Below are 22,312 nucleotides of genomic sequence, written 5' to 3'. Positions count from 1 at the left end.
CCGTTACTAATATCATTCCATTTGTAAATTGTTTATGAATCTCAAATGCACTGTGCAAGGAGGAAATAACTATAATGAAGCCATGCAATAATATCCACTAGAGTGCGTACGGAGCTTCCTTTTAATCAATGTAATGCATAATGTACGACTCATTGCTCTTCGGATTGACACCCCAAGGGACGATTATTACAGACTGCAGCCAATTGCAGGGTTGAGGCATCGCATCAGTTCATAAGTCTTTCAGTGTGATTGTCCTTAGATGTGTGTTCCTCAGATACTCAGATACCAAATCCATCTCTACGCCAATAAGATAAGGCCTCTTTTCCTATAACAACCAATGATTAATATACTGCTTTAAAGCTCCTCTCAATCAACGTCTATAAAATGGATTTTCATTTTGTTCATTTCTACAAAAACATCTTTTGAATTACGTGTTTTTCCGATGAAGACCTATACAAATTAAAACTGGGGTGATGTTATTTTCGGCTATTACCGTTCTTATGTAAAACAGGTAATTAGCATTTATTTGGAGTTTTACTACAATCATTTGAAAAGGTTTGGTTAGGGGAAAGGTGTTTTCAATGGGCATTTTACGGCAATGTTAATTTAGAAGCCTATTAAATCCGGTTTGTAAATCTATATTAACTGATTTTCTTGAACTGTAAACTGAGTTAACAGCGGACCCTGAGGTCTGGTACGATATAATTCTCGGTAACAAGGAAACTAGACTAACTTGTGTCCGGTTTATGGCATCTACCAGTTTCATCGAACCATCGGTTATAGGGAACTTGTTGCTGTGGTGTATTCGTGACCGGTTATAGAATGCTGAAGCCACTGAATTATTTGTTTAGTATTTAAAGACACGCCTAAGATTTGATTTAACTAAATCATTGAATGTACAATATTAGTATTATTTTAGACACAGTGGCTTTGTGACGATTGCGTTCTCAATGAAGCTATTTTTTATTTAATGTTCTGGCCTGGAAAAACAAACTTCTTTTAAGAGGAGATCTAATCCTCTCCGACAAGTCCATGTGTGGCATTGGTTCCCATCAGACGATCCGTCTGCTCTGCTATAGAACACGAGGTAAACGCCCCGTATTATATAAAATATCTTTATCTACACCCCCGGGACAAAGCAGACTGGCTATATTACAAAATCCATTGCAAAAGATAGAAGGAACGTTTGAAAGTTTTCCGTTACGCGCTCAACTTTCCAAATACTCTTTGATTGCACGAGGGCTGGGAAACGCTACAAAACGATACTCTTGTACCAAGAAACATTTCAAACTAAACAACTTGGAAAACTGATACTTCTGCAGTTATTATTTTGCAGATTTTAACTGTACAAAGTTTGAAACTGTTCGTTGAAAGTTTTCTTTGAATGCATGCGGTGAAAATCTTAGTTTTAGATATTTTTCTGATACTATCTCGTTCAGTTGGGTGCAAATGCGACTGACTGACCAATGCAAGCGGTCTCAGTTTCGAATTCCGACTCGGAAAGGATTAATGCATTTTTTTTTGTTTTTTGAAAATTCTCAGTTACAGTAAGGAGCCTTGAATTGTACCAGGTGATTGGCAATAAAGGACCCACAAAGGACCTCACCTTCTTTTACATGGGACGATATTTTCAATTAATTTTATCAGCTTATTTAATGCGTCAGTTTCTTTGCATTTATAAGAACAGTTAATTTTATTTATAATTAAAAAAATAAAACTGAGCCATGTAAGTTGCTCGTTACTTTTCAATAAAATTAATATGTTCTTGTGTACATTATATTCAAAAGCAATCATATTATTCATAATTCTTTGATGCCCAGTGATACCAACTGGAAATTGAACCTGAAATAATCCTTCCACAACATGAACAAAAGAGTTTTGATTGACAAACGCTTGTTTTCGCTTTAGGCAAAAATATGAAAAGTTTGTATGAATGGCTGTATTGTCGGGTCGAGAGATTGACAATCGGTTCAACTACACACACGTGATGGAGTTTCAATAGAGAGCCATTCAGCATAGCTTTTCAGCTTAGGTTTTTTTGAAGCGGCTAACTTGATGGTCGAGTAGTTAGCGTGCCAACCCGACAGGGGGTGGATTGTACAATGCACGCGGCGAGCAACACAATACGATTTTTGAAACTCGGCTTTTGGCTGAAACTATTGACTCGCCGCCAATTACCTATGTGGAATTTTATACGTAACTGGTGAAAAATGCGCAATACTTTGTCTATCTGTAACGTTTCTACGTAAAAAAGGGATTTTTGATAATTTGTATTTTTTTACATTAATTTATTCATGTTCGCTGTCGAATTGGGTAAAATCTTGTAATGAGAATGTAGGAAGATTTTTATAACAAGTAAATATAAATAACTAGTCATCGGTCGAGTGTATAAAGAATCAAGCAAAAGATTATTTTCGGTTTTCGAAATGGACTCTGTACAATATAACAAGCGACTTATAACCTTATGACATATCTGGTGAGCAGTGTTTATATCTAACAAGAAATAATTGACTTTATACTACATTATGTTAAGTAGATATTTCAGTGAAACAAGCGAAAACACAGTATGTTTAAATATTGTAGTGACCTCAGAATATTGTGAATTAATGCACAACTTTGTCGGTCGGTGCTCGTAAACTCTGCAACTATCGTGGGGATTTGCATGTGGTTTCACTTCTCTCAGTGGGGATGCATGTTTTCTAATAACACTGTTTTTCTGTGGTCTATATCTTGTATAAATGTTACGAACTATTTTTACTATTTTTATTTTTTTAAACTTTTTAAGTAGACTAAATAAAATCGAATGGTTTTTAATTATTATTTTAACAGTTAAATAATTGAGTCCTTAAATTTTATTGCATTGTACTGATTAGTTTTGATAGGAACTAGGTACCCCTTCATCCATGGGGCTTATACTTAACTGGTGAAAACTTGTTGTACACTAATGCGTACCAAATAGAATTTGGTAGTAGAATTTTGTAGAATTTTTATTCTCCTGTTCTAAAAAAACTTGTGATTACCGAATTCATAAGAGCCGACTCCGAGATTACACGTTAAACAGAGATTGGGCAGCAGAGCTCAATGTTAAACCGGAGACTTTTAAACTGCGATGTCCAACTCGCCTGCCAAGCTCCGAGATTATACCAAACTTTTCCAATATCAGAGAAGGCCGTACTCCACCAGTGTACTGCCATGTAACTATTCAAATGTATAATACAAAGTAACTTATTTTTATTTCTAAATCCAGTTTTTAAACCGACTTCAAACAATAGGCAGTTGAAAATTCGACCGTATTTTTAACATTATGCTAATATCATGTCTAAAATATTACCATATTATTAGCATTACCACCGCAGTTTTGTCGGAGACAGTCGCTCTTATTCACTATCAGAAAATTGGATAAAAGCCAGCAGAATAAAGTTGGTCGTAGCGAGCCTAGCACGGAGGCGAACTCGGAACATTACGCCTTAAGTCTTTAAGCCTAATGCAGTAGACGGTCCGATAGACGACATACTTAATGCTTCTTCTGGATCTTTGCATACATAAATAAGTTGAAACTAATTTATAATGGCTATGTAGTATTATTAATAGAAGTCATACATAAATGTACCTAAGTTCAAACTAATTTATAATGACTATGTAGTATTTAAGTCAGTTAAATATTATAAATTAGTCTTATAACGATTATCTCATTATTTAATTCTCCGCACTGCGCTACAATTTGTGGGATACAAAGGCTACAAAGGATTGATCAGTGCAAACATTGAAGCTGCAACACGTCATTCAATTGCCAAACCACTGCACCCACCATGCAAATTTTTAATAAAGTAAACAGTCGCTGAAATAGATTGTGTAATAACACTCAATCAAACGCTTTAGCATTAAGCGATCCTCACACATCCAATTACCATTGCAAATAGCACATTAAACCAACATGGCTTCTAGAATATTCTCTCTGCCTCCGCTAAGGCAAATGAGGTATGCACGCCATTGCACGGTTATGCAGTGTGAGTCATTATTAAATCCACATACCGGAATGAGAAAATAATATTGAAAATATGTTAAAAATCCGTTTGTCTTTGTTTTTACGAATTTCCTTCTTTATTCTTCATAGTCGTCTACAATAAATAATATTGTAGACGACTTTATTAATAAATTAACGATCTGATTACAAAAATGTGACAAGGGATCTTGTGTCCGATTCCCTGGTCAGGAAAAGTATTACTAGGCAGTATCCGGATTGCTTCGATTTTTTGAAAATTTCTCAGTGGTAGCACGGAGTCTGTAATTGTGCCCAGTAAATGGCTATAGGCTCACCCCCTATTACATGGGACTTATAACACAAATGTTGTAAAGTGGGGTGTACATTGTATAGCGTGATACATTACGTGATATTGCAATATTTTTTTCATTTTTATAGTTTTACTTTCGATAATATTAACCCCAGTTTTTTGTAAGAAAAAACCTACACAAAGACTTACACTGTGAGTGTATAATAGGTGACCGCTTTGTCCTATTGTATAAAGGAATGGAACTGTGTAATCTAAGCTCTTTAATAGCAATGAGATACCGAGAAAAGTCAGGCGGGACTCACGTACGGAAAGCCTTTGAGAGTAGTTTTTATGCAAGTCCATTAAAACTACCTTTCCTATGTATATCTAGTTACAGTGCGGGTGTCGCTGGCTATTTGTTTAACGAGCTGACCCAGCCTTTGTTCCACAGTTAATAAAACCTTTATTTGTATATGCTACCACCATTTTCCGTAGTTCTGAGTGCTTAGTTTTCCTCCGTACAAACAGATTTTTCAATTTCGATGCTTAGTGAATAAGTATACCTACAATAATGTTATATCTGTTCTGAATATAACAATAAACTTTTATTAAGGATGGTAACAATAGAGTTCCTTATTCGTCCTTTTCGATTGGAAGCTAAACGGGCGCCTAGCTTCACTGACACAAAATTCACTTTGACTAATTCAAAAGTGCCTAATTAAGGATTAATTGAAAATACTTTGACTTTTAAGTAGCTGTGTATTGCAATTGTGCGTAGCCGATATGATGATGATTAGTAGATCAGCCTTACTGTATCGTAAGAGCTGACTAAGCGATCTTGTAAAACCTTTTAAATTGCGGTCTCACTAAAGCTGAAGATTATAAAGAATTTTCTGAATAGAGGAGACGCAAAGTTCAGTGATTGATTGTCACAGGCATAGTGTAGCGGCTAATATTCATCGGTGAGTAACAGCCGCGGTTTTATATTACTTTTATAAAATCGTTATTCAGCTGATATTTATGAGCACTCCGTCATTTATCAAGCTCGTGGATTACATTTACTGTTTTTTTCCAATATGTTTTAGATTTAACTTAACTTTACTTATTCTATTCAGAGAAAACACTTTAGTATTCAATTTTCAATAGTATCGTCGAATTGAATGCCGACGAACTAAATAGACTCGATACTCGAATTCAGGATTGTATATTCATGGATTTAAAACCTTTTACTACGTACAAATGTTGATACAAATACGCTTGGATCGTGGCGCTGCATCCCATTTCTATCAATTCCCCGTCAGTACTATATCGGGTAAACTGTATCAACGTTTGTGCCGTATCGGGTTTGCGCGGCAACCGACGGAGCCATTATTTTTGTAAGCTACTGCATCGTGTCTGCCAAGGCGCTTCGCAAATTACATTTACGTCGATCTAGATCGTTATTCCGACGTAACTCGATTTAGCAGCGCAGTCGATGGAGCGCCGTATAATACACTGCCTGATTGGTAATGTGGTTTGCTGGGACTGCAAAATGTCTATAAATATTGTGGATAGTGACATTTATACTTTTTAAAATTGATGCTAAACGACTATTTAGTAGTAAAGGCATATTACACTTAAGCACTATTACGTTGAAAACTTAAATACAATCACTTCCAATTTGCTCTCTATTTTATTGATTGTTTCAAACACTTATTAAGTTTAATCCAATAAGCACCCTGAGACGCCCTGACAGGGTGCGACTTACAAGAAAATCTCGAACAAGCTAACTAGTCTAAGTTTCCCGCTTCCGCGCTACAGGACGTTATTATCGCACAGCGGACGCGTCGAGTCATTGAACATTCAAACTTTATGCTAACAAGGCGTCTAAATTCTGTTTAGTTACATCACTAAACTGAATAATTAACTCAACTACCTTCTACTAAGCGTAGGGTTCCACTGTACTATGTCGAAACGTTTTTTGACCTATAAAACATAGCTATTTTATATTAAAACAGGTGCTAATAATCTTGGCACTCTGATTAAACGAAACAACAAAATATGAAAGGCAATCTTAATTAGCTGCAACATTGTTTGTACTGTTGCTCATAAACTGCTATAAAAGACTGCAATCGAAGTTGAACTTTGTTTCTGTGCCGTTAGAATTCTAATTAACAGAAAAGTTAAGCCATTTGTTCTGTAAAAGAGGAATAAATTAACTCGTGGTGAGTATTACGAGTGTTGTACTTTCAGCACTTATTTTGTTTTTCAATGGGATTTTCTTTCACTTTGGTGCAAGTGCATGAGAATGGGAATTTAATTGTTGTTTTCAAACATCTGTGGCATAACCACTTTAATGGATTTGTTTTTATACGGGTTTAAACGATTTTAATTAACTTAACCGGTTTGATTGTTTGTGTGAGTCAAAAGTCAAGATCACAGATTTTGTATACACTTTTAAACTTAATTACTATACAATATTATAGTCTATTTTTCCACAACTCCTGCCATTGTGGATATCAAACAAAAGCTTGATTGGTAGAATAGAGGTCATTAAAACCGTTTAACATAAGAATTAAGCTAAGCTGCAGATTATACCAGACTTCAAAGAAGTAGGTACGTGGCATTCTCAATAGACAAACGACAAAGCACTTCACTGTGGTTCCACCCACAATTCAGCTAAGTGAGAGCATAATGCACATTGAACCGTTGTTGAACGAGAATAAATTCTTGTCGACACAAGACATATCGCAGAGATTCCCAGCGTTACTCCGAGCGAGATACGGGTACGTACATTCTACACTAATCTGTTTGCCTTTTCACAAATAGTCTGCCGGTAAACTGGTAAAGCGAGGAACTCGTCGGAATTTTCTATTGAAAAATCCACCGTGTGCGAGATTTTTGTGTAAAATTTTGTAGTAAGTAACTCGATTTGTGGGAAGTATATTATAGTAACTGCTCCCAGATTTGTGTTGTATGCATAATTGGGCGACTACCATATAAAGTTAATTATTTATAATGTTACTACATATTAACATGAGTACAGAACAGTTTCTTATTGAATGATACCTGAAGAATATTTTTTTTTCAAATATCACAAGTTCTTTGTTTTTTATATAGGTGAAAGCTAACGCTTTTAGATTAGATATTTGTTTATTAAGACCAGCTTATTAGTTGATTGGTTGCCACTGATACCTTAAGACCGTAAAGATACCTAGACAAACAAATATTCTTATTACTTACGCTAAATAATACATAAAACAGATGCTAGTGCAGCTGTTTCTGCACAGAGCATGATATAGGTAATATTTCATCCCGAAATACCGTCTACCAGTCTCGAAAATATCACAGAAAAAGCTAGAAAAATTCATCTGGCTAGGTTATTGTACAGAACCAATACTCCCAGGATTTTAATCAGCTGTGTCCCGTATACGGATTCAGTCATATATAGAATTTATATCATCCAGCCGCTGAAAGTTTTCAATGGAAACGTATTGAGTAAACTTGAAGCGCTTCATTGGCTAGATTGGTTTTCTACGCATCGACAGTTAAATGGATATAGCTTTGTAGATGGCCAGTGCTGGCGAGTGACCTCTCGTCTGTAGCGCTCATATTCATATGTTTTCTTTTTATTAGCTTTTAGTGCTTCGGTGACGTTTAAATAAATTCAGAATATATGTATCATCCTAATGGAATTTTAAAGTTTATTCTGTTGGAAATAAAACATGGTTTATTACCTAAGTAACTTCTCGAAGAAAGCTCGTCTAGTTTCAAGTCAAGTGACTAGCACGCCTCATGATACTAATAATTCAAAAATATATATTGCCCTTGGTGCAACTAATTATAATGACCAGGTCTAAAAAAAAAAAAATAGTAAGATTTACCTATTTTATAATTTGGCGCAGTTTTTAGTCTTAAGATTCTCATTTAAATAAGGTAACTTATAAAACTACTGATGCTAGTAAAGAAATCGTGATTTAATATCCGTTCTATATAAAAGTTTAACGGGAAGTTAATTAAGTTAGTTTTCCTTTACAAACTTTGCATAACTCTTTAGTATCTTGCCGGAGAAAATATGGAAAATATTTTCTTAGTTTCGATATTTATAGTTCTCTTATTTTAACTTTATCGTTAAGTTTAAAAGACTGCTACTATAAGCAGTATTTTAGGATTGGTATTATTTTTGATGTAGTTAAATAAAATTACTTTAAGTTTAAAATCTAGAAGAAGAATTACATGTATCGACTGATTCTTTGCGACTATTTTCTATCTCTATCTTATCGACTGAATACGATTAGTAAAGACATGGAAATAATTTAAGACAATACGTTTTCCAGCGTAAATATTCGTTGCAGTCATTGACCACAAAGTATATGTTACATGTAAATTCGTTTGGCGTGGAGAACTAAAGGCCTTTGTCCAGCGGTGGACGCCTTCCGGCTATGTATATAGTTAGTTTGGAGAGAAAGGCCGTTTGACGTTGCAGCCGGGACAATAAGTCATCGGGGATCCGATCCCATGTAGGTACAAGATCAAGCGTTCCGTGTCTGTCCCACTTACGAGGGGGTGAAGGCACTCAACCTCCCCCCTCCTGGTCTCCTCATTGTATTGTGTAACCAATACGTGCAATGTTTGTAGGTGTCTATTTGTCCAAGTCCTCTCTCCATCAGAATTTGAACTTGCTGTACATCGCTTCACTTTGCACGGACTTTAATTAAATTTAGTATATATCCGTATTGTTTAGGACCTTAATCTTAATACTAGCACTTACCGATATAAGAAGGGATGTCTTCAACGCCGACAGCTGATGCTAAATTACTTACCTGTAACAAAACAAAAGATTATGAATATTTTAATCTTACTTCTCACTATTTAATCTTAATTACTCCGCTAATTAATTATATTGTTGTGGACGGATTATCAAAATCCTTTTTTTGTTCGAAAGGTGAAAATGGATCACCAAGTCGGATTCTGATGATGGAATCACAGGGAAACTAAGGATATCTATTGAACATTATAGAGGCAATTAGTGCGTTTGTTATTTTTTAACCGACTTCAAAAAAAGGAGGAGGTTCTCAATTCGACCGTATTTTTTTTTTTTTTTTTTTTATGTATGTTAATCGATATCTCCGTCAGTTATAGACCGATTTGAGAAATTCTTTTTGTGTTTGAAAGAGTACAATGTCCGTGTGGTTCCATATAATTGCTTTTAAAGTCTGACCATAAATGTGGAAGATAATCCAGGGAACTCCTTAAAAATGAGCAGAATGAGCTCTGCGTTTGAGTTTAAGTGATGTATATTAGCTTATCTTTCTGAGTAACCATACAATTCAGGACAGATAGTAGCATATCTGGTATAGAATGATGGGTAGCTTGATGTGCTGTCTGATTTACATGTGTATGTAGGTACCTAATCTGTTTGTGTTTGACAAATGCATATCTCTGGCAGTTATAGTCCGATTTGAGAAATTCTTTTTGTATTTGAAAGAGTACGATGGCAGTGTGGTTCCATATAATTGTTTTTAAAGTCTGACCATAAATGCGGAAGATAATCCAGGGAACTCCTTAAAAATGAGCAGAATGAGCTCCGCGTTTACGTTGAAGTGATGCATACTAGCTTATCTTTCTCAGTAGCCATAAAATTCAGGACAGATAGTAGCATATCTGGTATAGAATGATGGGTAGCTTGATGTGCTGTCTGAGTTACATGACTGTATACCTATGTGGGCATCTAATCTGTTTGTGTGTTTGACAACTTACTATGTATGTAGCTTATGAACAGGTTACTGTTAGCTGTCGGCTCGGCAGATCATAAATAAGGGTATCAGGTTAATATACATTTGAAAATAATGTAATTATGCGTCAATATGGATAGATATTAATATTATTCATTTACACGGCACTGTCTCATATGAGCAGCGCGTTTAATAGGTCGACCCATACTCAAATAAGTTATCCACTAAAAATCAAGAAATAAAAAACAATTTTAACAAAAAAAAACCGACTTCAAAAAATAAATATTCCAAAACAAATTAATATGCACTAAAAAGTAAAAGAAATAATTGCGTATTTTTCAACAACTTAATAGATCAACTAACTTTACTAACTCATCACACACATTATAATGTAAGTAGGTACAATTATTGTTATTTTTGGAGTCGGTGTCAGCCTAGGAAACGCCAACAACTAGCACGGCACGGGCGGAGTGGTGGTTGAGTACCTTCTTACAACTGGTGTAAAACTGCAATGTTTTGTTGTGATAATAGGTAAATAACAAACCTATCTTAGTTGGCTGACACCGACTCCAGAAATAACAATAATTGTACCTACTTACATTATAATGTGTGTGATGAGTTAGTAAAGTTAGTTGATCTATTAAGTTGTTGAAAAATACGCAATTATTTCTTTTACTTTTTAGTGCATATTAATTTCATAAAATATTTTAAAATCCTTTGTAGGATAAAAGTGGTATTCTTTTTAGTTTATATTAATTAATGGTCAGGTTGTATCAACTTGTTTGTGCAGCCAACAGATTTTCTTAGGAAAGAAAATTCTGATTTCATAATACAGATATGTCGCGACGTCGAGTAAAAATATGATCCTTCATGAAAAAGCTGCCTATTTCGGTGTTACGTAACATGAATTTCAGAAATATAATAATATTTTTAAAGGCAACGTCAGTAACATGAGGCGAATGCTGCGAAATATTCTGGGCACATCATAGTCCCTTGGTAATACCCACGAAACCAGAATAAAAAAGAATAATTTTTATAGTGGTCATGATACCACTATAAAAAATATTTTCTAGGATATATATGTACTTTTCTATAAATAATAGAAAAACTATTACAAAAATATACATACCGATTAAACTTCTTATAAGGCATTTGCGTCGCGTTGCTCGATGATGAAGGTGTTTATTTACTTACCTGAAACAATACAATTTTCTGACTATAGCAGGGTCTTACATAAACCCGGTACGTAAGTATGTATATAGAATAAAGGATAGCTTAGTTAGAGGTCAAACGGTCCACGTTACCCTTTACCCTAAGGCCCTATTCGCACGAGAGTTTTATTAACTTCACGTTAAAATTCGGCGTTGGTGTATGTATGCAATACAAATTAGTCTTTATCGCCCAAAGCAAAGTGTTGAACATGCAACACTTGATAAAAGCATGGCGTTTTAGAAGCGCTGGACTTATGAACACTAGCAGAGGGATTTGGTTTATTTGAACGTTTTTTGATCGCGTTAATAAGTCTCGTGCGAAAGGGGCCTCCGGGTTGGTGATTTGCCGAATTAATTAGAAACCCGTGAACTTTGTGGTACACAATTGTAATGAAAGGCTCCCAAGCCAAGGCCTTGCCGTTTATTTTCGTAAATAAGCTTTAATATTAAACAAGCATTGCCTGCGTGTCGCACAATGAGGAGAATGGGTTACTAAGCAAATTAATTCTTTACGTAATATTAAATGTCTTAATTTTTGACTAAATAAGCTGTAATTAAAATTTTGTCGCGATCAATTTATTAACGTTTCTGTTTAGTTATGTTATGTAAATTAATGGTTTTAATGTCTAATTTCGTTTGGCACGCAAGGATTTGTTTTTAAATTCCCAGGATATCTCAGACCATGAAAGCAACGGAGTGTTAAGGCGGATTTGGATGCGAGATACGGTTGTAATGCGACCAGAATTTGAGTTCACACTACGACTAGTGTGAACTCAAATTCTGGAAAGCAGTAGTATCTATAGAGTGTAATCCGTACGGTGGTGTGATAATAAAGTACAGACATAAAACCAAAATCTGTTACAAAACAGTGCTAACCCTGAATTAGTTCTTATTCTTATTCTCTGAGTTTGTTTCGGCATTTCTTCTCAGAGTAGTCGGATAGGAAATGCCGGCCTCATCTAGCTATTTAAAATATTGACGTGTAAAAGTGTTATTTTATAATCTATTTACAGAAATAAATATCATTTATCATTTATTTAGAATCGAAAAACATTGGAAAAAGTTTTTAATGCCAACTGGGACATTAAAAACTTACTTACTAAAGTATTCAGTCACGAACGTTTCGACAAGCGTGTTTTTGAAAAACCAACTTTCCCAATATAATTCAACTGAGAGGAAATAATAACCTAACTTCAAACAGTTTCAATAAAAGTTACATTCCATCAAACGCCAGTATTAATTCAGTCTTTGTTTTAACGTTTCGAAAGGCGGCTTTAATATAAGTTGTTAAATAAAAAGTAATCTGAGAATGTTTTCACACACCTTATAAATGTTTGTGGCCCGTGTTCCGCCGAGCATTGGAACTTTACTTAACCTATGCCGCGCGGTAATTAATTTAACGTCAAAGTTTGCATTAACCGGCGGTTGCTTTCACGGTTCCCTCTGACGTGATGAATACCCTCGTGTTTTCAGTTTCGAATATCACCTTAGTTAATATGAAATGTGTAGTTTTAAATTTAAGTAGGTAGCTTTCTTTTTTCTCGAGAAGCCATATAACTGTACAATATTATTGACCCGATGCGATGATAGTATATTTTAAATGCAAATCCAAAGAATATTGACCTTACTATAGTACCGTCTTGAGTTACTAATTTATTTTGTGTTTTGTTTCAGGTGAGTAAACCAGCAACATTCGTATCCTATCTAGCAGAGAATTGCTGAACCGAGTTTAAGGTGAGTTATGAGGCATACTACGGAAAGTAATAACCAAAAACGAGAGAAAAATCTTCTAATAATATACAGGGAAGATAACACGAATTCTCCCTTAGCCTCATTAGTTTAATTTTAAAACCAACAAAGTGCATACCAAACAAAACAAACCAAATATTCTTTGCAATTTTGTACTGTGGGAGAGTAGAGCACAAAACCGCGTTATGAAATAAAAAGTACACATTTTCATATAAGTGGCAGTTGCGGGCACTACACAAAATGCTAGCTGGACTTTCGACCCTAATGCCTAAGTAGGATAAACCTTTTTATAGTGACGTCGTCGTGGAATACTTTAATGTCCGACATAATGCAGTGTATTTATTTTTATGGACTAATTCCAACGTTTTATTACTGTGTGGCAGATATATCTTAAGTGGGCTTCACAGAGTTTGCCAGAAACATGAATTGTGTCAAACATAAAGTAAGTAGGTTAATTTCTTTGCTTCTAGTTTGCATTCATTTAATCTTGGAAATTGAAGAAAGTAGACTCCTCGGCTTTGTATTATCTTATATTCTTTATATTCAAGTCTTTTGTGTATAATTTATTTAAATATTAGTATTTGGAAGATACTTAAAGTACATTTGTTTTAACAATATCGCGGTAGTAAGATTACAAACCGTCAACACTCTGGTGTGCTTCTTTAGATTTGTTGTCAGAGACACTTAAAAAGTTTAAAAAGTACTACCGCTTTTACGACTTCAAGAATACAAACGAGATTTCAATTATGATCGTCAGGCCACAGAATAATACGATTTAGGTACCGCCATGTCCAGACTCATTTAATGGTTACTTAACCCAGTCCTTAGCATCGTTACTAAAGGAATCGTTTAAGTAATCCTGGTCAAATGTCTCTAAGTACGGCAGTAAGACTTCAAAATAAAGAAAAAAATAAGTATGTAACATTACACAAAAGAAAATTACTTCTTTTTTGCGAATGTTTTCCTTTGAAGCAGTATCTAAAACGGCCACAATTTAACAAGATTCACAGTAACTTGGTACTTACGAATTGGCTTCAGACCGAGCTTTTAATAACGCGAAAAACTTTTTCTATTTGTGCGCGGTGAACTCCAACAATAAGAGCGGAAAGAGCGTTGGAATGAAAAAAAAAACGTAGAATGAATTGAACGAAGAAAGTTTAAAAAGTTAATCGAAAAACGTGTTCAATTAAAGTGTCGAGGGTCTTAATAGGGGATGTCTGAAAATTTGCCTGGGTCGAGTGATAGCGCAAGAGCATTAGCGAGGACCTTCGAAGTTTTGGACGCGTCAAAAGTGACCTAAAATTTGTTTTTGGGTCACTGAATTAGAAAATATTTAACTCTCATTTATTACTTAATTATTTTTGCGTCTAATCTAGACAACTCCATACACAAGTCCACTTCAAAATATTATAAGTCACAGTATATCCGCGCTGGCCAACGAAAAGATTACCTGAACATGAAATTCCTTAACCACTAATGGCGTCCCAGGTGTGTCCGTTTACATAATTGCTCCATAAAATATTCTTAAGAAAGAGAATGTATTAACAATTTACTCTCACTGCAAGTAAACGACTGCTTAAAGAGTTTCCTACTAATAATTTATTTGAAAACTGGTTTGTAGCGAATGAATACTTAAAGTTATGCTAAAAAGACAACCGTGAAAATAGGATTTTTTATTTACACTGGTTTAGACTAAGTTTAGAGACGGTTAGGCGTAGAAAATAATTAAAAGTTTACTATGAATTATTTTCTGACTGAAAGCGTTTAGTTTTCCATTACATTTGATTAAACGATTTAATGTAATTTTCAATAATCTACAAAATTAATTCCTAATCATAATAATTAAACTAAAAATCAAATATTAGAACCGAACAATCACAATATCAAACAAACTAAATACTACAAAATAGTGGCAGTTAACTAGTCACTGTTCTGCACAGATGTGTACCAACCCCAGCTGTATCGAAGGCAACATCTCTATAAAGTTGGTTAACGAATCTACTAAAACAGTTAAACTTCAGTTCAAGACTCAATGAACCAATATGATTGGGTTCAGCCGAACCAAAAGTCAGTACGACTCAATAACAAGTGGATAATTTGAACCTTATGTGAATGAACTTAAGCGTTTCTATATCGACAAAATGTGATTATATTAAAGGAATGAACAAAGGGACGTTTTCTGAGAATTATGAAAACTGTATATTTAAATGAGCGTGTAAATGTTAAAGAGAAATTAAAGCATCTATTCTTAAACTAATTTTGAAGAGTTGCTTGCGCACTACTTTTCTATTTCTTTTGTGATGAAGAAGACTATAGTTGCTGTCTTTTTAATATTGTCATAGTCAAATTCAAAATAATTTATTTCAAATCAGTAGACCAGGAAGGTACTTTTCATACACGAACATCAAAGCAAATATTATAACATTAAAAATGTCTGTCGGTCAGTCTTCAAATGCAGCAGTTTCAAGAAATATTGAGATATTAAAATCTAATTGGGATTAGGTCACAAAACAGACTTATTACATAAAAAAAAAACCGTAAAACTGAACCAAATAGAGCTACTAAGTTTACTATCTCACATAATAGTGGTCAAATTCTTTTTGCAAAATGTGCATTTGTGGACAAAGGTAAAGTTAATTTGGCGAGACAAGAGGCGAGCTACAGGTGAGCGCGCTAATGTACGTGCTCATTTACCCATAGAGGTGCAGGGAGCAGATTATCACTTGAATAATCTTCATATAGTCCTCCTTTTACACATCCCTCTTTCACTCTTTGATACCCATTCGATTTGCTTCGGAAAAAGCGAATTCTATTAGCAACCTCTCTTTGCGGATTAATTCTTATTTCCTTTCATTGGCAAAGTACTCGGGCTGCTATTTTCTTGTTTGTGTTGTAATGGAGGGCAACGAGTGTATGCGATGGTGGAAAGTAATGGGAAAAAGGATTTAAAAAGAATCGGCTCATTGATTGTGGAGTCACAAATGTAAAAGGAGATTCTGAGTTGATTTTTCATGCTATTTCAAAGGAACGATTAGTGTTAATGATACAAACTTTATCTTGAATTTTTGCTTTCAAAGGATTTTTTAATACTTATAAACGTATGAATATACGTTTATCTTAGAATAGAATAGAAAATAGAAATGGATATTCATCCAAGTCCCTGTTTTTTTAGAAACCTATTTTAAAAGTTCTATATAGGCAACATTTAAAAAAGCTGCCTAAGTTACTAATCCACGTAGATGAAGTCGCAGGCGTGCCAGACCAGTGTATGCCAGACAAGTTTATAAAAATAAAAAGACCTAAATAAATAAAGATTAAAAAAGAAAATCAAACAGAGATATAAGCAAGTCCAATGTACTACATAATAATTGCAAACTGTGTTTCAGTTTACCTTTTTGGGGTAAATCAATTTGCAGTAATTTACATTTTGCAACTATCAATACCAAATTGTGGGAAATACCAAATAGTGCTAGCGCGATCAAACGAAGCGACGCGAACAAATACCCGTCGATATTGCGAAACGTTTAGACAATTCCTATTTGGTTTGCTAACTGATAAATTCCAATTTAATATTATTTCAGATGAAAACTCGAGTCTTAGTTATTTTCCAGTTTAAATCGGTGTTGGAGTGTGTTTTAAATTGCACCACTATTAGCGCAGGGTAGAATAAATATACTTCTCATTTAGTGAAAAAATATCGTGAAGTAAAAACTGTTTATGTTGCGATGTAGAGAGCGAGCTTTTAATTAACCTACAGGAGTATAAAAACATCACGTTGCTTTTTTAACCTTATTTGCGTGTAAATTCTGAGGTAATGGTCAATTACTTATTTCGCTTAAAAAGTGTTACGATGATCATAACGAGAAGAGTTCTAGAAAAATAAAGAAGAAAATGAGATTTTTTTTATTAATATTAAGGTACTAACTGGAACCATTCGGGGGAATCATTTTAACATCTCCCGGTCTAAAGGGTAATAAACAGAACACATTTTCTTATTTTACAACATTTTGTATAGGCACTCTTCAAAACATTGCTTTTCTGTTTTATTTATTCCTGTGTATAGCCAATCAAGGTATTTTTCATGTTTTAAAAAGTACAGTAATTCAGTTCAGACATAGTAACTATAGACAGATTATAAATGCCGATATACCTATTGACGTGCGTTCTACCCGCTGTTCAGCTCCTAATGATCGTAGGATTATGTTTTATAACCTATAGCCCTATCCAACACGAAAATAAATATTCAATACAAAACCGCGTACAAAAAAAAGAAGAAATTCTTCAGTCACTTTAATATTTATAATTGATACCACTTTCGTTAAAAGGCATAAGTAAATCCTTTTATTTTATTGAACGAACGTCTGGCACGAGTGCTATTACCAGATTATATTTAATTTCGATAATAACAAAGGATAATCCCGTGGTCGATCCCGTTTATAACTGTTACCGTCGGCTGAATTGCCTCTGTCCATTATCGAGATTAATTGCTCCCATTGCTCTTTCTGCATTGTGATATCACTGAAATATTTCAATCGCGATTTCAGCAAAATTCCACGTTGAGATATTAAGTGCATTATGCTTTTTGCTGAATTCCATCGAACCCTCTAGTGACCCGAGTGTTCGTTTCATAAAATAAAATTGGATTTTAACATGAGTTTGTTTAAAAAATTCTACCAGCAATAGCTTTTAGTTTGACTTTGAAATTTTATCCAGTATTTAATTTTGGCTTGTGTTCAACTAACTTATATTAATACAAATATTAGTTTCTCTCCAATAAACTAATATTAAATTATTGATAAAAAAATGTCTTGATACACTGACATGAATATTTATCAAAGTCGTGCCCAAAGGCGAAACAAAATTATGTTTTTCTATTCAATTTGTGGACACTTAATTTAGAATTGAGAAATAGAGAGAAATAAGTAAATATTTTATTTGTATAGCTAATAGAAATCTGAATGAAAAAACATCTGACGTTCGAATTCTTAGAAGAAAAAGTATTAGTATAGAATTGGTGAATGAATTTGTTTTTCTAATTTGTTATTTTGTTTATAGAATAAATCTGCGAACATTTATATGGCTGGCCAGCTATACAGGGATGTATTTAAACCACATTTTCGTGTGCTAAAAGCGTGCCAATGTTATTTTGCGCTGTGTACGTTGTTAAAGGTAGTTGTGGTTGTGGCGCGTAAATTGTATTACCTTCCGTTGGTGGTCATCAATTAATTTACCCATCGGTATACTGCCTGGCACTCCTGTACGCAAGCTTTACCTTTAATAAATGGTTAAACATAATGTTTACGTGTTAAAATCTGGTGCGTTTGTGGTTACCGTGATAAAGCAATTTGTGAAGATGAATTTTTAATTAATGAAAATTCGAAAATTAATAAGAACCGTGGCAATTGGTGTTCCATTGTCTCTGCCTACCCCCATGGGAGACAGGCATGAGGTTATGTATGTATGTATGAAAATTCGAAGAATTAATGAAGTGGATTTAATTCATCGACTAATGCCCTATTTGATCAACCGGTTTTTAAATCAAAAGAAACCCTTACACTAAGATAGACAACGTCATTTTTGTTTACACTAAATTTTAAGTAACGCCTAAAAGTACAAGCAAGGGATTATTTTGGGCTAGTCACGCGAAGTGATTTTTAATTAAGTGTCAGTTTAGGAATTATTGGGGAAAATGCCTATAAGGGAGTTATTTCACAGAGACCAGGGCAGCGCTCTGTAGTGACCTTGAACCTTTGAACGACCGAACTAGGCATGCGCGGGGTTTATGGGAAAGTCTTATGTATAGGAAGCCTATAGAATATCTATAGACCATTAAGGGCTGTTTTTGGTGACATATCTGATTAAAAGGTATGAACAGTACTACAGAATTAAAAATTAAAATTTTGAATAAGAAGTGAAATAAATTCAGGGAATAATTTATTTCAGTCCCATGTTTTGGATGGAGCTTGATTTTCGCCTCCTGCTCCACGGCTCCGCAGTAAATGAAATGTCGAATTGCATTAATTAAACTCGAGTGTCACTAATTACTGCGCGTTCATTAAAACCGTGGAAGCTGTATTTATTAATAAAATAAACTTTTTGAATGAATCTAACGAGTTTATATTCATATTGCCTTTTTTATTTTCTATATGGCACGGCATGGCTTGTAAAGAATTTATTTTTTCCGCTATGGCCGCGGCCGCGCGATGTCGAGAATTGAATGAATATCGTTCACCCTTTATTGAATGGATGGCGCAGGGAAAATTGTTCGTTAAAACTTTTTTACGAGCGTTAGTCAGTTGAGTGTCATTTACATTCGACGTTTCAGATAATACTCGATAAAATAACTGGATTTTTATAAAATGCTTTTAAAATGCGATGCGGGAATATTTTATGGTTCCGACGTTGGGTAGCTCTCGATTACGTCAGAGTAAAAAATGTTTCAGTGGGTCGAAGCCTTTTGATCTTGTACAAGGTTGCCGGAGTTGTCATAGATAATCAATGATTAAAAAAGTATCATCATCATATATCATAGTAAGCTTAATTTTCAATTATTGTTATACATGTTACCTATTAAATAGATATAATTATACGATATACGTATTCATCATATTTATATATGTACTAACTATACATAACCGTATAAACCTAAAGAGTTTATTTGTTTGAAAACAACTCTAAGGAACTACTGTTATCATTTTAAAAATTGAAGTAAAATCATGCATGTCAATCATATACTTGATATTTAATTAAATCTACTAAGAAAAAAAAACAATACTAATGTTTATTATAATTAAAGTAATTATTTGTTTGAATAAAATATATATCTATCTACTATCACAAAACTAAATGGAAACACCAACTACGTAAATGCAAATGTAATTAAAATGCTAGAGACGAAGTTATTTCAGAGATAGTGTCGCCGGTCGCGTTCCAATACTGATTGATAATTAATAGTAGCGTGAGGCGGCGGAGTGCACTGTTCTTACGTAACCACGGAGACGGGTCATGACCCGCCACGGACACCTCGCTCCCACTAGTAGTGGCGCACTATTCGCGGACACTTCTATTTTTAGTGACAATATTGTAAGAGTAGAAAGAAATATAGCTTGTCTAAATTAGCTTCAGAATAATAAAAAGTTAACATGTTTTACGAAAAAAAAAACTATTAAAAAGTGTTTGTTTTACTACTTTTTTATACGTTTCATAACTAGTAATGATTTACTTATTTTAGAATTCAATATACAATTTATTAATAAAAAAAAAAATATTCTAGTACGTCTCCTAATTTAATCTAGCTACAAATAATCTGTGGCAAAGGTCAGGCTATGAGTCATTGTACTTGGTACGACAGACATGTTGCGTCCAATCCTAGAGCTTCCCGCCTAGAGCCGCCACGGCGCAACCTAGCTGCGCAGCGCATGCGCCCGCCCGCCCCGACTGCCGCACTACGTTGCGTACGTACGGCAGTGTCCCAGCGTGCTGGCGGCAGTCGGCGGGGACGCACGTCTTTCATGAAACAAATTTTGCACTCTTTTTAAACAAACTTTACTTAAATTCAATTCATAAATTTTAGTTAGTTTTTGTTTCATAACTTGTAAAATTCATGCGTAAGTATTTCAGACTAATAAAAATATATATGTATATATTTTATTTAATTATTTATTTATTTATTTGACTGAATTTTTATTTGTAGAATTGTATTGTGTATACAATTCAATATTAGTATTTTTCGTAAAAATAAAATTTTTATTTGTATTTTTTTTTATTATAAATAAATATATATATATATATATATATACATATATATATATTTAAATATAATTATATATTTTATAGACATATTATCTGTACATATATATTATTAATTAATTGTTTAAAAAATATCCTTTACAGTATCGAAGTTGCATTTTACCCCGCGCGGGGGGGTGGTGGGGGGGCGCCACCCTATGCTGTATCGGACGCCGCCGAGTTTACCTCCATTTCCTAGAATTTGGACTCGGCGCGAGGCGGTACGGGCGCTGCAATAGTATTACAGGAGAGCTGTTTCGACGCTCGAGGGGAGTGGACGTATTGCGTCGACAGCTGTCGGTCGCTAGTGGGAGCACACGGGCGGCGCGCGCCGGCGCGTGCTGCCGTGCGACCGGTCTGCTCTTGACCGTCTTAAGAATTCTTCCCTAGTATTTCTCAGTCCCAAAATTTGGTGTGAAGACATGTTAGAGGGGTAGGGGGGGATAACGTTTGGTATTCCACCGCGCAAGGGCGTCGCCCACATCGATCGTTGGCGACAAGCCTGCGCACAAGTACCCCACCCCATGTTGCGCAACATAACTGGCAGATATATACATACATATAACTTACCTACGGCAAAAACAAGCTAAACTGTTCAGTTTCAAAGAGGGCGCTCGTGGGCTCTGACAGCGCCCTCTAGTTTCGAATTGGCAAAACGAAAGGGCTGGGCACCGGCCGCTCCACAAATTCTCAGGCGAGATGTCCTAATGTATAGCTAGGTACACACTAGGACACTGAGACGCGGATTAGCTAAAAATGGCACCGCAACAAGTCACAAAACTAATTGTTTACGTCCGCCGGCGGGTGTGTCACGCAGCGTGCTGGCCGTGGAGTGCCGGGTGGGGTGGCCACGTGATCTATTACTGCGGCGCAGCGACGCCTTCCCTCCTCGAGCTCTCCGATGCATCTGATTCTGCGCGTTGCACAGCTCTATATTAAGCACTACATTCGTTCGTAGTACAGCCTAACTGTCAACCTAGACTGAATTCAACCTTACCGCGTAGCACATACGGTCGACGACTGACTCACGTTCAACATACGCCGATTCATAAATCCACTACATGCACTATACATCTGTATTATATTTGCGAACAGTTCAATTTTACTACGATCCGCCGTGATCACGTGCGTTCACGTTTCATTCATCAGTTGGCGGCGCGCGGGGGGAAATTATTTATAGTTGTAAACTTTTATGACTTTTCATGTTTTCTAGCTTTTTATTGGGCAGCAGTACTTCAATAAGGATTATACACAATTGAGAGTGCATAATTCAAATGCAAACATAAATAAACTGATTTGAATATTATTAAATTATAATGGGTTATTGTCTATTAAGTTTAACCATGTTATCAGTATATCAGTTTAAATTGAAACATTTATAAAAATGTGTGTTGTTTTTAATAACAAGTTAATACAAAAAGAAACCACCTTAATTTTTCCTTATTAGGCATATTTTGCTATAAAACTTCCAAACATTTTATAAACGAACGTCTTAAATACACTTACAAAAATAACGAAACACTCATTGGGGAATTTCGAAGAAAAACAGCCTTTATTTACATTTTGCTAAAGGAAAATA

At 34.9% G+C, this 22,312-nt stretch overlaps 1 protein-coding gene and 1 long non-coding RNA gene across 17 annotated transcripts in view; both read left to right on the top strand.

Moving 5' to 3' along the window:
* Positions 1–22,312, top strand: part of LOC118263888 (coiled-coil domain-containing protein AGAP005037) — a 355,131-nt gene that overhangs the window by 82,695 nt on the left and 250,124 nt on the right. The window lies entirely within an intron of this gene.
* LOC118264020 (uncharacterized) lies at positions 20,159–21,261 on the top strand. The gene is made up of 2 exons (XR_004782640.2): positions 20,159–20,552; positions 20,839–21,261. It is a non-coding gene; the product is annotated as an uncharacterized LOC118264020 (long non-coding RNA).

The sequence above is a fragment of the Spodoptera frugiperda genome, chromosome 25, assembly GCF_023101765.2.
Source record: "Spodoptera frugiperda isolate SF20-4 chromosome 25, AGI-APGP_CSIRO_Sfru_2.0, whole genome shotgun sequence".
In the NCBI taxonomy this organism is placed as follows: domain Eukaryota; kingdom Metazoa; phylum Arthropoda; class Insecta; order Lepidoptera; family Noctuidae; genus Spodoptera; species Spodoptera frugiperda.
This window is presented reverse-complemented; position numbering and strand designations above follow the sequence as displayed.